The sequence below is a fragment of the Mobula birostris genome, chromosome 11 (genome assembly GCF_030028105.1).
Source record: "Mobula birostris isolate sMobBir1 chromosome 11, sMobBir1.hap1, whole genome shotgun sequence".
Classification (NCBI taxonomy): domain Eukaryota; kingdom Metazoa; phylum Chordata; class Chondrichthyes; order Myliobatiformes; family Myliobatidae; genus Mobula; species Mobula birostris.
In genome coordinates this window covers 48,733,484-48,750,351 of record NC_092380.1, presented here as the reverse complement: position 1 = coordinate 48,750,351, position 16,868 = coordinate 48,733,484, and the positions used below count along the sequence as shown (strand labels likewise).

The 16,868-nt window shown below is 44.5% G+C and overlaps 1 protein-coding gene across 4 annotated transcripts in view; it reads right to left on the bottom strand.

The window, feature by feature from the left end:
- ldlrad3 (low density lipoprotein receptor class A domain containing 3) overlaps nucleotides 1–16,868 on the bottom strand; it is a 143,445-nt gene that overhangs the window by 39,207 nt on the left and 87,370 nt on the right. The window lies entirely within an intron of this gene.

The window sequence follows — 16,868 nt, the reverse complement described above, 5'->3', positions numbered from 1 at the left end:
AGGTAGACAGATTCTTGACTGGTCAGCCCATGAAGGGATACGGGGGTGGGGGGGGGGAGGCAGGAGATTGGGGTTGAGAGGGAAAATACATTAGCCATGATCAAATGGGGTTGCAGATTCGATGGGCCTAATGGCCTAACTCTGCTCCTATACATCTTGGGTCTAAAAAATCTAGGAGAGGTTAGACACAACCTACCAGTCATAGCCCTGACACAGCGCAATTTTGGTCCCATCACCAGAGACAGGCCAAGGGAACACATGAACCATAGACAGACAGACAGACAGACACACACACACACACACACACACACATAAACAGAGCCTTGTCTGTATCACTTTCCAGAGCCTCACTCCTCCTCCCCTTAACACCACTTCCTCCTTCACTTAGACACCCTTCCCTCCCCTTCAGCAGCGCTTCCCCTCCTCTCCCTCAGCTCCCTCCCTTCAGTCACCTCCTCCCCCTTAAGTCTGTCCTCTTCCTCCAAAGATCTTTCTGCCAACCCCCTTCCTTTCCCTCTCCCACCCACCCACTTCAGCCTTCCCCTCACTGGTTGACTGTAATCTGTCACCAACAGGCAGAGTCAGGGGTGGTTAAAGATTCTCCTGAGACTTCCTGTATGTTGGAGATCTGGGCAAGGCGACAAACCTTAGGTAGGGTGAGTAGCTGCTGAGATTAGGGGCCACCTGGGAGCCAGATAAGGGGGACTGTAATTATGGATCCTTTTTCAGCTTGGAGGGATGAAAAATGGAATGTCAAAGTTTATTCTGAGCAGCTGCATGTCGTAGGGCTCCGTGCTCCATGGGACATTGCCAGGAACACTCACCGAGACAAACATTGACTGCTGCTGGGAGATCATCAACTTGGTGAAAGATATCCTTTGGTCTTCCAGTGCAAGGAGATGTCAATGCTGTTCCAAGGGCTTTACTCAAGATTCTCACCTTATACGACATTGATTTAGAGTGAGAGGGATAAGATTTAAAAGGGACCTGAGGGGAAACATTTTCCACACACAGGGTGGTGGGTATATGGAACGAGCTGCCACAGGGAGTGGTAGAAGTGGGTATAATTACAGCATTTAAAAGACACTTAGACAGGTACATCTATAAAACATATTTAGACCATAAGACCATAAGACAAAGGAGCAGAAGTAGGCCATACAGCCCATCCAGTCTGCTCCGCCATTTTATCATGAGCTGATCCATTCTCCTATTTAGTCCCACTCCCCCACCTTCTCACCATAACCTTTGATGCCCTGGCTACTCAGATACCTATCAATCTCTGCCTTAAATACACCCAATGACTTGGCCTCCACTGCTGCCCGTGGCAACAAATTCCATAGATTCACCACCCTCTGACTAAAAAAATTTCTTCGCATTTCTGTTCTGAAAGGGCGCCCTTCAATCCTGAAGTCATGCCCTCTCGTACTAGACTCCCCCATCATGGGAAACAACTTTGCCACATCCACTCTGTCCATGCCTTTTAACATTCGAAATGTTTCTATAAGGTCTCCCCTCATTCTTCTAAACTCCAAGGAATACAGTCCAAGAGCAAACAAGCGTTTCTCATATGTTAACCCTCTCATTCCCGGAATCATTCTAGTGAATCTTCTCTGTACCCTCTCCAACGTCAGCACATCCTTTCTTAAATAAGGAGACCAAAACTGCCCACAGTACTCCAAGTGAGGTCTCACCAGCGCCTTATAGAGCCTCAACATCACATCCCTGCTGCTATACTCTATTCCTCTAGAAATGAATGCCAACATTGCATTCACCTTCTTCACTACTGACTCAACCTGGAGGTTAACTTTAAGGGAATCCTGTACGAGGACTCCCAAGTCCCGTTGCATCTCAGAACTTTGAATTCTTTCCCCATTTAAATAATAGTCTGCCCGTTCATTTTTTCTGCCAAAGTGCATAACCATACACTTTCCAACATTGTATTTCATTTGCCACTTCTCTGCCCATTCTTCCAATCTATCCAAGTCTCTCTGCAGACTCTCCGTTTCCTCGGCACTACAGTCCTCTCCACCTATCTTCGTATCATCAGCAAACTTAGCCACAAAGCCATCTATTCCATAATCCAAATCGTTGATGTACAATGTAAAAAGAAGCGGCCCCAACACTGATCCCTGTGGAACACCACTGGTAACCGGCAGCCAACCAGAATAGGATCCCTTTATTCCCACTCTCTGTTTCCTGCCAATCAGCCAACGCTCTATCCACGTATGTAACTTTCCCGTAATTCCATGGGCTCTTATCTTGTTAAGCAGCCTCATGTGTGGCATCTTGTCAAAGGCCTTCTGAAAATCCAAATATACAACATCCACTGCATCTCCCTTGTCTAGCCTACTGGTAATTTCCTCAAAAAATTGTAATAGGTTTGTCAGGCAGGATTTTCCTTTAAGGAATCCATGCTGAGTTCTGCCTATCTTGTCATATGCCTCCAGGTACTCTGTAACCTCACCCTTGACAATCGACTCCAACAACCTCCCAACCACCGATGTCAAGCTAACAGGTCTATAATTTCCTTTTTGCTTCCTTGCCCCCTTCTTAAATAGCGGAGTGACATGTGCAATCTTCCGGTCTTCCAGAACCATGCCAGAATCTATCAACTTTTGAAAGATCATCGCTAATGCCTCCGCAATCTCCACAGCTACTTCCTTCAGAACACTTCAGCTACTTCCTTTAGTGGGACATAGGCCTAACAAAGGCAAACGGAACCAATTCAGATGGACAGCTTGGTGGCATAGACGAGTTAGGCCAAAGGGTTTGTTTCTGTGCAGTATAATTCAAACTTTAAGGTGCATGAGGAGCTGTCGAGGGATACACTGAAATGTAGTTCAATGGGATGATAGCTCTGAAGGGAAAGACTACAGTATTGAGCTATACTGCTGCTGTTGGACAGTGAGACAGTAGGCTCACCACTACCCTCCAAACATATCGCTGGTGAGACGTCTGAGGATGAACCAGGCTGATGTGTTGAAAACAAGTGTGAAGTCATGGTGGGAACAGTAAATGAAGATAATGCTACACCGTTGTGTAATCATATATTTTGTGAGTAAAATGTGCTTTTTGGAAAAAGAGGTCTCAACGTGTAGTCTCTTGTTAACCCATGGACCTCATGTCAGTGATTAGAGACACTCAGAGATCTCACTCAGCACTGGAACCATGTCAGCTGCACACTGGAATTTGGCCCATACAGAACTTCCCTGAGCAGTCAGTAATTAGTTACGTGTCTCAGTGCTGCAGCCAGCCCGAGTTTCTGAGAAAAGACGACCACCAGGCCTCCCATCCTCTGGCTATAGATCGGCAAGTCTCAGTGGAACTCAGCCAAGAGTAAAGTGGGACCTCATTAAGGGCACCTCTCCAGTCACCCAAAGGGCTTGTTCTCTTCTGTACTGTTCCATGTTCTACCTCCAGATTATACCAACCATCCATGTGATAGGAGCAATTTATAGTGGCCAATCAATCTGCCGACAATTGAAGCTATGGACAATGGACAATGTCTTGGACAATGTCTCCCATCCACTACATAATGTACTGGGTGGGCACAGGAGTACATTCAGCCAGAGACTCATTCCACCGAGATGCAACACTGAGCGTCATAGGAAGTCATTCCTGCCTGTGGCCATCAAACTTTACAACTCCTTCCTTGGAGGGCCAGACACCCCGGGCCAATGGGCTGGTCCTGGACTTATTTCTTGGCATAATTTACATATTACTATTTAATTATTTATGGTTTTATATTGCTATATTTATACTCTACTCTTGGTTGGGGCAACTGTAACGAAAATCAATTTCCCTCAGGATCAATAAAGTATGACTATGACTATGCAGCACCTGCTTTCAGAGAAGGCACTGGGAGAATTTTACCCTGATGGAACAAGACAGACAGAAGAAACTTTGTACTGTACTTTACCTTTTTTGTGTTTAAAACACAACATAACTGCTGGGAATAATCAATGGGTCTGGCAGCATCTATGGAGAAGGTGAGACTGAAATGAATAAGCTGCTGTTTCTTTACTATTCAACACAATCAAACCCTCAGCTCCAATCAACAAGTTTCAAAAGCTGGGAACTTGCACCTCCCCTTGCAGCCAGATCTTTGACTTCCTCACCAGGAGACCACAGGCTGTGCAGATCAGAAATAGCATCTCCTCTTCGCTGACAAACAACACTGGGGCACCTCAAGGATGCATGCTTAGCCCACTGCTCTACTCTCTACGACCACAATTGTGGTTAGGAACAGCTCAAATGCCATCTATAAATTTGCTGATGATACAACTATTGTTGGCAGAATTTCAGATGGTAATGAGGAGGTGTATATGAGTAAGATAGATCAGCTGTTTGAGTGATGTCACAGCTACAACCTTGCACTTAACGTCAGTAAGACCAAGGTTTTGATTGTAGACTTCAGGAAGGGGAAGTCGAAGGAAAACCAGTTCTCATCCAGGGACCAGAAGTGGAAAGGGTGAGCAGTTTCAAGTTCCTGTGTGTCAACATCTCTGAGGATCTATCCTAGGCCCAACCTATTGGTGCAAGGCTTGAAAGCAGCTATCTTTCATTAGGAGTTTGCCTTTGGTGACATACCAATTCTCCTCAAACTCCTAATGAAAGATAGCTGCTTTCATGCCTTGCATCAGTATGTTGAGCCCAGGTTAGATACTCAGAGATTTGACACACAGGAACTTGAAGCTGCTCACCCTTTCCACAGTACATCTATAGAAATTTGTGACCGTCTTTGGTGACATACCAATTATTCTCAGTCACAAATTTCTACAGATGTACTGCGGAGAACATCCTAACCGGTTACATCACCGTCTGGTATGGAGGCCTCTGCACAGAATCACAATAAACTGCAGAAAGTTGTAAACTCTGATAGCTCCATCATGGGCACTAGGCTCCTCAGCATCTAAGACGCCTTCAAAAGGCAATGCCTTAAAAAGGTGGCATCCACCATTAAGGACCCCCATCACCCAGGACATGCCCTGTTCTCATTGCTACCATCAAAGAGGAAGTACAGGAGCCCGAAGGCACAAACTCAGCTTTTCAGAAATAGCTTCCCTCCCTTCCGCCATCAGATTTCTGTATGTACAATAAGCTTATGTATTATATACCTCAGCATTCCTTCCTCTCGTTTTGCACTACTTAATTATATTGTCTTTTTCCTATACTTATTATATATATCTGTTCTCAATTTTCGCAGCTTAAGTGGGTAAATTCCAAAGTTCAAAGCAAATTTATTATCAAAGTACATATATGTCACCGTATACAACCCTGACATTCATTTTCTTGTGGGCATACCCAATAAATCTATAGGATAATAACCGTAGAGAATCAGTCAAAGTCTATACCACCTCGGGCGCTCAACCAGTGTAAAGACGGCAAACGGCAAATAAATAAATAAATAAATAAGCAAGCAAGCAATACATAGAGAAAATGAGATGGAATCCTTGAAAGTGAGTCTATTGGTTGCGGGAACATTTCAATGATGGGGCAAGTTGAGTGGTTAACTCCTTTGGTTCAAGAGCTTAATGGACGAGGAGTAGTAACTGTTCCTGAACTTGGTGGTGAGGGTACTGAAGCTCCTGTCCCTTCTTCCTGATGGCAGCAGTGAGAAGGGAGCATAACCTGGTTGAAGCAAGTCCCTGATGATGAATGCTGCTTTGCTGCAACAACGCCCTGTGTAGATGGGCACAATGGTGGGGAGGGCTCTACCCGTGATGGACTGGGCCATATTCACTACTTATTGTAGGATTTTGTGTTCAAGAGCATCGGTGTTTCCATATCAGGCAGTGACGCAGCCAGTCAATATACTCTCCACTTCACTTTTATAAGTTTTAAATGTCATGTCATATCTTTGCAAACTCCTAAGGAAGTAGAGGCACTGTTCTGCTTTCTTCATAATTGTATTTGCATGTTGAGCCCAAAACAGATCCTCCAAAATAATAACACAGAGGACGTTAGAGGATTAGGAAGCTTATAAAAACCAACAGAAGGCAACTTAAAAAAAATTCATAAAAAGGGAAAAGGTGGAATACAAAGGTAAGCTAGCCAATAATATTAAAGAGGATACCTAAAGTTTCTTCAGAGTAAAAGAGACGTGAAAGTAGATATCAGATCACTGGAAAATAATTCTGGGGAGGTAGTAATGGGGACAAGAAAATTGCAGATGAACTGAATAAGTCCTTTTGCATCAGTCTTCACAGTGGAAGACTCGAGCAGTATGCCAGAAGGTAGAGAATGTCAGGGGGCAGAAGTGAGCGTAGTTGCCATTACTAGGGAGAAGGTGCTTGGGAAACTGAAGGTAGATAAATCACCTGGAGCAGATGGTTTACACCCCAGGGTTCTGAACAAGATGGCTGAAAAGATGGTGGAGGCATTAGTAATGATCATTCAAGAATCACTAGATTCTGGAATGGTTCCAAAGGACTAGAAAATAACAAAGGTCACTCCACTCTTCAAGAAGAGAGAGAGGCAGAAGAAAGGGAATCCTAGGCCAGTCAGTCTTAACTCAGTGGCTGAGAAGGTGTTAAGAGTCAATAGTTGAGGACGTGATTTCAGGGTACTCTGAGGTATATGAGAAAAACCAGGGAAAATCTTGCCTGACAAATCTGCTGGAATTCTTAGCAGAAACAATAAGCAGGATAGACAAAGGACAATCTGTGGATGGTGTGTACTTGGATTTTCAGAAGGTCTTTGACAAGCTACTGCACATGAGGCTGTTTAGCAAGAGCCCATGGTTTTACAGGAAATATACCAACACGCATAGAACATTGGATGATTGGCAGGAAGCAAAGTGTGGTAACAAAGGGAGCCTTTTCTGGTAGGCTGTTGGTGATCAGTGGTGTTATGCACCGTGGTAGTGACTGCTTCTTTTCATGTTATATGTCAGTGATTTGGATGATGGAATTGATGGCTTTATGGCCAAGTTTGTGGATGATATGAAGACAGGTGGAGGGGCAGATAGTAAGGCGGCAGAAGGACTTAGGGAGATTAGGAGAACGGTTAAAGAAGTGGCAGATGGAATACAGTGTCAGGAAGTTTATGGTCATGCATTTTGCTAAAACTATTTTCTAAATGGAGAGAAAATTCAAACATCTGACGTGCAAAGGGACTTGGAACTCCTCGTGCAGGATTCCTTAAAGGTTAATTTGCAGGAAGGCAAATGCAAAGTTAGCATTCATTTCAAGAGGACTAGAATATAAAATCAAGGATGTAATGTTGAGGGTTTATAAGGCACTGGTAAGGCTTCATTTGGAGTATTGTGAGCAGTTTTGAGTCCCTTGTCTGAGAAAGGATGTGCTGACATTGGAGAGGGTTCAGAGGAGGTTCAAGAGCATGATTTCTGAATGAAAGAGTTACCAGATGACAATCAATTGATGGCTCTGGGCCTATATTCACTGGAATTCAGAAGATGGGGGGGGCAGAGGCGGGGTGGAGTCTCACTGAAACCCGCCGAATGTAGAAAGGCCTCAATAGTGGAGAGGATGTTTCCTATGGTGAGGGAGTCTAAAACCAGAGGACACAGCCTCAGAATAGAGAGATGTCCATTTAGAACAGAGATGAGGAGGAATTTCTTTAGTCACAGAATGGTGAGTCTGTGGAATTCATCGCCACAGGCAGCTGTGGAGGTCATGACATTAAGGCAGAGGTTGATAAGTTCTTGGTTGTTCAGGACATGAAGGGCTACAGGAAGGCAGCAAGTGACTGAGGCTGAGAGGGAAATGGATCAGCCATGATGAAATAGCAGAGCTGACTTGATGGGACAAATGGCCTAATTCTGCTCCTATTTTGGTCTTATGGAATTTAAAGTTGCTGACCCTCTCCACTTCTGATCCTCCGATGAGGACTGTCTCACGGACCTCTATTCCCTTCTCCTGCAGTCAATAGTCAGCTCCTTGGTCTTGCTGGCATTGAGTAAAAGGTTGTTGCATCACTCAACCAGATTTTCAATCCCCCACCCCTTTGCTGATTCATCACCACCTTTAATTCAGCCTACAACAGTTGCACCGTCAGCAAGCTGGAATATGGCATTGGAGCTGTGCTTAGCCACACAGACATACGTAAGACGAGTAAAGCAGGGGGCTAAGCTCACAGCCTTGTAGTGCACCTGTGCTGAAGGAGATTGTGGAGGAGATGTTGTTGCCAATCTGAAATGACTGGGGTATGCAGGTGAGGAAATCAAGGAACAATTGCACAAGGAGATACTGAGGCCAAGGTCTAGGAGCTTGTTGATTAGTTTTGAGGGGATGATAGTATTGAATACAGAGTTGACTCATAACCTAGTAATCAGGCTGTTCACCTTCCTGCAGATATCTACCCAGACAGAAACTGGATAAGCCTATTAGGTAGATAAGACTATTTAAGACTGGACAAGACTACTTGGATTCAATTTGGTAGATAGTAAGCTGGCTGCTCCCATCCAAGGTTGCGTATCTCTACCTAGCTCACAACATAGGAGGCCATTCAGCCCATTGAGCCTATGCCTGCTCTCAGAGGAATCCCCTCAATCCCATGGGCCTGTTCAGTTCTCAGTAACCATTCTCACATGTGCTCTAAAAAAAAAGAGCTGCTTTGACTGTGGAATGCAATGCTAATCATTTGGTAACATCTGGTTCAGGAGCTATTTATATGAAGCCAGTGCATACACAAGACAGATTTATGCCATTTTGTCACTCCGGGGTCAGAACGAACTTGTATCCACCACCTCCAATCCCAAACCAGCCCAAATTCCTGTCATGATCTCTCTCCCCATCAGGTCCTGGGGCTAATAATTGAAGTTTATGCAGTTTAATTATAAGGATTAAGGTTCGGGCAGCAGACCGTATTAGCAGAGCAGTTGCGTCTTGAGTTTGTCTGTCTTGTTAGCCGAGATTTTAAACTTCACTGCTATTAGCCACTTTGACCTGGCCTACAATCTCATCTGGTTAGTCCAGTTTCACTTTGCCAACCTCCCATCCATTGACTGTCTGCACTTCACAGTGATTCTGTAAAGCAGCCAACATTACCCCACCCCACCCCTCACCCCCCCCCCCCCCAAATCGGGCAGGAGATACAAAAGCTTAAAGAACACATACTACTGGGCTCAAGGACAGCTTCTACCCTGCTGTGATCAGACTCCTGAACTGAACTTCTTACTGGATGTTGAGCTCGACTTCACAATTTGCCTCATCAGGGCCTCTGCACCTTATTTAGCAGCCTAAACTGCATGTTCTCTGTAACTGTAACACTATATTCTGCATTTTGTATTTTAATTCTCTTTTCTATTTCTTCGATATACCTATGTACCGAATGACTCATCGGGATTTCGTGCAAACAAAAGCTTTTCGGTGCATCTCGGTACATGTGACGATAATAAACCAATTACTCGCCCAGACTGAGGCCTTGTTTAAAAGGTGCTTTTGAAGTAGTTGTCGTACTTGGTATTTCAGAGAGCTGCCTTGAGAGGCTGGGATCGGTTACATTCAGACTGATGGCCTTAATTTATTGAGGGCGAGGGTTGCTAGGATTATGAGCACTGAACTTGCAATGTGGGATCAAAGACGGTAACTATTTGCGTAAGAGATTGGTAACTATTTGCGTAAGAGATTGTGTTATTTCTGAAAGGGCCACCAATAAGTTCCGGACAGAGCGCATTATTACAGACACATACATGGTCAGTTTACAGAATCTCTAGAGGCAAATAGTTAAGTTTTCAATATTTTAATATTCTGGACCATCTCTTGATCATACATATAGCATCAAAGACCCCTTTGAAATAGTCTGATGTGATGTAATATCCCTGTACCCTGAGGTGCCTCAGTTGATGAAGAGATTGCTCTCAATAGGCAACAGGCTCTTTCCCTCTACCTTTGTCTCGGTGAATAATGACACCTTTTCAGTGTGTCTTGTGCAGCAGGCCCCACAAAACAACCACTAGCTCTGAATAATGATGAGGCTAGAGAGTAACAGCCACTAACTCCACCCTGTTTAACTAGTTTTAAACCACTCAGGCTGGGAGGTGGACAGAGCTGTGACAAGCTGGCACTTCTGGGCAGGGGACAGGTATGGCAAATGCTCTGCCCAAAGCCCAAAGACCACAAGAAACTGTGGAGAGTGGTGCGCACAGATTGGTTCATCACTAAGGCTTGCATCTCCCTTGTGGACTCTGTCTACAATTGTTGCTTCCTCAGAGAAACAGACAGCATAATTCCTCCCACCCCCGGATATTTTCTCTTGGCCACCTCCCATTCCATTAGGCAGAGATTACAAAAGCCTGCAAACACACAACACCAGGCTTGACGGCAGCTTCGTTTCTGCTATGATCGTTCTCGAGTGATAAAGATGAACTCTTGGCCTCACCGTTATCTCTCCATTTTATTGGCTGCCTGCACTGTGCTTTCTCTACAACTGTAACAGCAAACTCTGCTCTGCTTTTCCTTTGTACTACCTCAATGTACTTATGTTTTGAAATGATCTGCATGGATGGGTTGCCAAGGTTTATACTGTACCTTGGTACATGTGACAATAATAAACCAATTCCAATTAAAAGCCCTCACACTTTAAAAGAAAACGTGTGAACTGCTTGTAAGTAAGTAAAGGCATCCGTTAGTCTTGCGAGACCATGGATCTACACCTGAAAAGTCTTCACTCTCCAGGGCGCAGGCCTGGGCAAGGTTGTATGGAAGACCAGCAGTTGCCCATGCTGCAAGTCTCCCCTCTCCACGACACCAATGTTGTCCAAGGGAAGGGCATTAGGACCCATACAGCTTGGCACCAGTATCGTCGCAGAGCAATGTGTAATGAAGTGCCTTGCTCAAGGACACATGTTGCCTCGGCTGGGGCTCAAACTCACGACCTTCAGGTTGCTAGTCCAATGCCTTAACCATCAATGCTACTTGATGCAATGAAAATTAGACAATGAAATGTCTCAATTGTACATGTTGTTCCTCTCCATGCCTTGAGGCGCATCGGGTGGCAATCTCTTTCCTTTTCCTTAGGATCTGTCTGTTTTTTACGAGACCGAGCTGCGAGCTCAACTCTCAACCCAGTATGAATGGAAAACGTGCAAGGACTAGCCAGATTTGAACCTGGGACCTCTCGCCCCGAAGTCAGGTGCAGATACCACTACACCACCAGACAGCTCAATTGTACTTACCACATTATAAATAAAGTATAATTCTGGGGGAAAAAAACTACCTATGGTTTCTTAGTTTAAGTTCTGTGTTGGTTGATTTTCCCCTCTCAAAGATCAGACAGATTCTTCAATTGGCAGATTATTCACTCTAGGATACAACGCATTTACCAAAGGTAAAATTCCCAACAATCAATTACTGAATTTATCACTCCGCATTCCTGCCCACGCTTTCTGAGATAAGCCAGCAATGGACACAAAGGCTCAGAGAAGCACGAAGTGGAGCTGTCAGCTATTTAATTGGCATCAATTATTTTAATTACTGTCAAAATTACCCCAATGTGTGAGTGGGTTTACTGGCTGGTTTTGCTGTGTGTGCTTTATAAAGTATTGTCACCAATCCCCAAATTATCCGCAATGTGAAATGAGCATTAGAGCTGGAGGTACACATTGACAAACTGAGGTATAATTGCTCATTTCACAGTGCTGCCCAGTCAAACATGCTCCTGCTTTGTGACAGCAAATTTAAAGCCAACTCACTATAACTCGCAGAGGTTTCAATCTTCCTATATACATTAATGTTCTATCCAAGGTGCTGGCTAAGATTCTCAGTATGATTTGGAAGGTGGCACAACCCTTGGCAAGTGAGACCCTCTCTCGGTGCACCCCCTCGGTGATCTCTGCTGCTCTCTGACTTTCTGACCAGGCGCACACCCACACTCACCTTTTCACCTATCACCGAGCTCAGGGGTCCCCAACCTTTTTTTTATGCCGTGGAGCCTTACCACGAATCCAGAGATCCATGGGTTCCAGGTTGGGAACCTCTGTACTCCTTCAATTGCACCCCCCCCCCATCTTATTCTGGCTTCTTCCCCCTTCCTTTCCAGTCCTGAAAGAGGGTCTTGGTCCAAAACGTCGACTGTTTATTCATTTCCATCAATGCTGGGCTCCTCCAGCATTTTGTGTGTGTTGCTCTGGATTTTCCAGCATCTGCAGAATCTCATGTTTACCCTTGAAAGGATTAACCCTCCCGGATCAGCAGCACTGAGACGGAGTGAGGGTTTCGATACAAAGGACTGGGCTGTTCCGTAACCCATCAGAGGCTGCAGCCTGAATGTGAAAGAATGGATCAGCATGCTGCTTCCCGCATGCCCAGCCACACCACCGTTCACCCCCGCTCCCCAGAGAAAGTGCTGGGAAAATAAAAACTTAAAACACCATAATAAATCTGCAAACAGATTAACCCTGTGGCCAGGAGATACTTGCATAGAGATCAGTGCGCTTCTAGAAATATTTGTGAAGCCTGGTCTCCAAGGAGATGGGCCCCCCATCGGTGAGAGAAAAGAGCACTTAAACTGATTAATCAGAGTTTCGTCTTTATTTCCCGGCTACCCACCTTCATTTTGGATCAGGTACATGAAGGGACAGTGAACAGAACGCTGTGTGATACATCCAATCTTCCCGCCACTCCATATGATGAAGAAATATTAGACAGACAAGGCATCAATACAGTTTCTCTTCTGCATGTCAACCTAGATTATCTAGTTAGGCAAATGCTGCTGAAAGTCCAGGCAAAAGTTACTATGCTAACACCAGGGCCACAATTTTTGGCCCATAATCACAGAGAAGTAACAGGACCTTTGGTCCATCTAGTCTATGCTGAGACCATTTAAACTGCCTACTCATATCGACCTGCACTGGGACCATAGGCCTCCACACCCCTACCATCCATGTACCTATCCAAACTTCTCTTAAACGTTGAAATCGAGCTCATATGCAACACTTGTGCTGGCAGCTCGGTCTTTCGCCCTTGACCAATGACCTCTGGTTGTAGTTCTCCCCCCCCACCCCAACCCCATTGGAAAAAGCCTGCTTGCATTAACCCTATCAATACCCCCCATAATTTTGTATACCTCTATCAAATCTTTCAATCTGTTATGTTCTAAGGAATACAGTCCTAACCTATTCAATCTTTGTTTATGCATTTGAGAGACTTTGAACTTTTTACTGTGCTCATGGACTGTTCTCCATCCAGTTATGGTATTGTTGCACTGTTGTAACTATATGTTATAATTATGTGGTTTTGTTAGTTTTTTCAGTCTTGGTCTGTCCTGTGTTTTGTGATATCACACTGGAGGAAATATTGTATCATTTTTTAATGCCTGCATTACTAAATGACAATAAGAGAGGACTGCATGTCTTCATAATCTAACCCAGGTCCTCCAAACTCACAACCTCAAGCACCAAAAAGAAGAGTAACAGATCTGAGGAATACCATCACCAAGTCAAACACCACCACGACTTCTTTTGTACATCGGTCGCTTGTCAGTCTTTCTCTGTTTAGGTGTAGTCTTCCGTAATTTCTATTGGATTTCTCTTTTTCCCTGTGAATGCCTGCAAGAAAATAAACCTCAAGGTGGTACATCGTTTGATAATAAACTTTGGTGGTCCACCACCATCATAGAGTCTTGTCCAAGTGCACTGTGGGAGCACCTTCACCAGATTGGGAAATTGTGGAGTGATACCGGCCTCATGCAGGCAAATGGGATTAGTGGTTACACGAGGTGGGCAAAACAGAGCAAACTTCTGTGCTGCATGACTATGAAAAGCTTCAGGAAGGTAGCTCATTCCCATGTTTCACAGTGAATTAGAGATGGGCAGTAAATGGTGGTCTTGTCTGCAATGCTCATATCCGAATAAAATGAATTAAACTAATACATGCTTCTCTTCATTAATGATAACTTGTAGAACTTGGGAAAACCAGTGTGTCTCCTCAAGTTGCAGGTGCACAAGCGATGCAACAAATCTGAATCCCACCCCAAGCTATTTGAGGACCTCAATGGGCGAGTGACACTGATCATCATTACCTGCAGGTCAGAGGGGTCTAATTTCGTTATATAAACCTCGTACCTACTGCCTTCCTTCATGAGTTAGCTAGCCTCAGGCTGAAGTGTATTATGACCAACCAGATAGTCTCCTGAATGACAAGTGTGTTGAGAGTTAGACTGAGGGGCCCTGGAGCTAGAGGTTGCTTACCACCTTAGGTGATCTTTCACTGTGAACAATTCTGAGTGATGGCTGTCAGCAGCAGAGTGACAGCTACAGGAAGAGCCAGTTCCACAAAATGCCACAGCGGGCCAGTCTTTTCTCATCCCTCATTAGCCAGCACTCCCTCACTGCCTACTCCAACCTGACCCAATCTGGCAGCTCCATTGAAGCAAAGCAGGAGAAATCACAGGGGTCCTTAGGGACTGGGCTGGGAAATGCACAGAGGCTTGGGGCAGCTAAGCAGCGGTTGCCATGACAATCGCCTGATTAAACGATTCCCTGCTCCGAAGCGTAACTTAATGCCAGAAAGAATTTCTGTTCTCTCAACAGATTATCTGACACTGAAACTCAGCACCAGAATGGGGATCATTGTGTAAACCGTGAACACAGCCAGCCTCTGGGAGTCCTGCCTACTAACAATTAAACCAAAGATCTTTAAAGAAGCAGGCATTCGAAACTGCATTCAAGCGAATTACGCCACTAGCCAAATAGAAATACATTGACGTAATGTAGGGTATTGATTCTTTCTTACTTACTAACTGTAACAAAGAAGGAAACCACTCAGCCCATCTGGTCCATTCCCTTATCTCCCTGTAGCTCTACAACTTGCCTCCTCTCACAAGCCCATCAACTCCCCTGTGATTCTTTCGGCCATCATCTACATTAAGAAGCATTTTTTAAAAATAGTAGCTAATCAACCTACAAGCTTTAGGAACGTGGAATGAAACTGGAGCACCCAGAGGAATCCACGGGGCAACAGGGAGAGCGTGCAAACACCACACAGTCAGCAGGCAAGGCCAAGGTCGAACCCGAGTCCCTCAGCACACTTTCCTCTGCCATCTCAATATTGCTTAATATTCAGATGAATTCAGATCCATTTCTCTCCAAGTTCTCCTCATCTGAATGGTCTTTCCCTTTATTCCAAAACCGGGACCCCTGGTTCCAGACTCCTCCCTGCATCCACCTTCTTGAGCCGTGTAGGAATTTTATTTGTCAATGAGATCACCTCTTACTTTTCCTAAGCACTAAAGAAAACATGTCTCGTTGATTCAATCCCTCCTCATACAGCAAACTCATCATCTCAGGAACCAGTCTGGTGTATCTCAATTACATACCCTGTCACATGCATGTCCCAGAACAAACACAGCACTGTAGTTTTGGTCTCTCTACCTCTCGTTACTTAAGCCCTACATAATTGCAGTAAAACAACTTTAAAACTCCTCTTGCATAAAGACTAATTGCTTCTGCAACTGCACATTAGCTATCACTAAACCATAAGCAAGAACAGCACATTAGAAAAGGAATGGCTTTATAGTGAACTGCCACGCTAGCATATGTTAAGCCATATATTGCTGCATCTGGCTTTTAGTTAAGGGACATTAAGCATGTACAGTTTAACATCTGCCCACACTTTGCCAAGGCTGTTGCACTGAACCTTTGCTGAATGTCTGCAAGGTCTAAATAAAATAATGATACCCTAATACTTAAATCCAATGAAGTAAAGCAAGATGTGATCTGCTACAGTGGTCAAATAATTCATCAGGCTTATTGAGACTCATTACAGCTGTAAAAATACCCAGCCGCTACAACATTTATCTCTCCTCTCAAAAGGTGAGCTGAACTTTCCACGGGCCACTAATCTCCCGATGGCCTGAAGGTGGCCAGAGTTCAAAGTTGAAAATAAACTTTATTATCAAAGTCCATACGCATCACTATATACAACTGAGATTCATCTTCCTGCAGGCATACTCCACAAATCTATCAAATAGTAACTAAACAGGATCAATGAAAGATCAACCAGACAACAAACTGTGCTAATGTAAATATAAATAAATAGCAATAAATAATGAGAACATGAGATAAAGAGTCCTTGAAAGTGACTTCATTGGTTGTGGGAACATTTCAATGATGGGGCAAGTGAAGTTGAGTGCAGTTATCCCCTTTCATTCAAGAGCCTGCTGGTTGAGGGGTAATAGCTGTTCCTGAGGCTCTTTTACTTTCGACCTGAGGGCACAGTGAGAAGGGAGCATGGCCTGGGTGGTGTAGATCTCTGATGATGGATGCACAGTGTTTCATGTAGACGAGCTCCAAGGTTGGGAGGGCTTTACCCATAACGTACTGGGCTGAAGACACTACCTTTTGTAGTATTTTCCATTCAAAGGCGTACATGGGAATAGTGTGATGCAGGGCTCCCGTACACTAACCTGCTCTCCCCGCTGTTACTCCTTTCTCCATGTAGTCGAGTGGATGAACGCTGAGGCTTTCATTCTCTTGTTAAGCCTCTCCATGGTTTCATTCCTCCCTGCTTCTGTAATCTCTTCCAGCCTTGCAAGTCTGCACTCCAAATTCCCACCTCAGTTTCCTTACTCTGCCACTGCCCCCACACCCTGCAGCTCTCGACACAAACACTCCCAAGTCTCCTCCGCCGAGGCATTCTGAAACCATTCAACTTTCTGTCACCTTTCCTCTTTCTGTGGCTGGTGTCAAATTTTGTTTGATAACCTTACGAAATGCCACAATGTTGTTCTTAATTTAAAGGAACAGCCTATCAAAAAAAATTCAAAACAACGGGGAGGAGGAGAGGCTGTGCAATTATTTTGTTAAAATTACAGCACAAGTACATAATGCAGCAATGGTCCTGGCCATGACTACCATCATACCTTTACATTTGCAAAGGTGGAAATGATATACAAACTGTGGAATC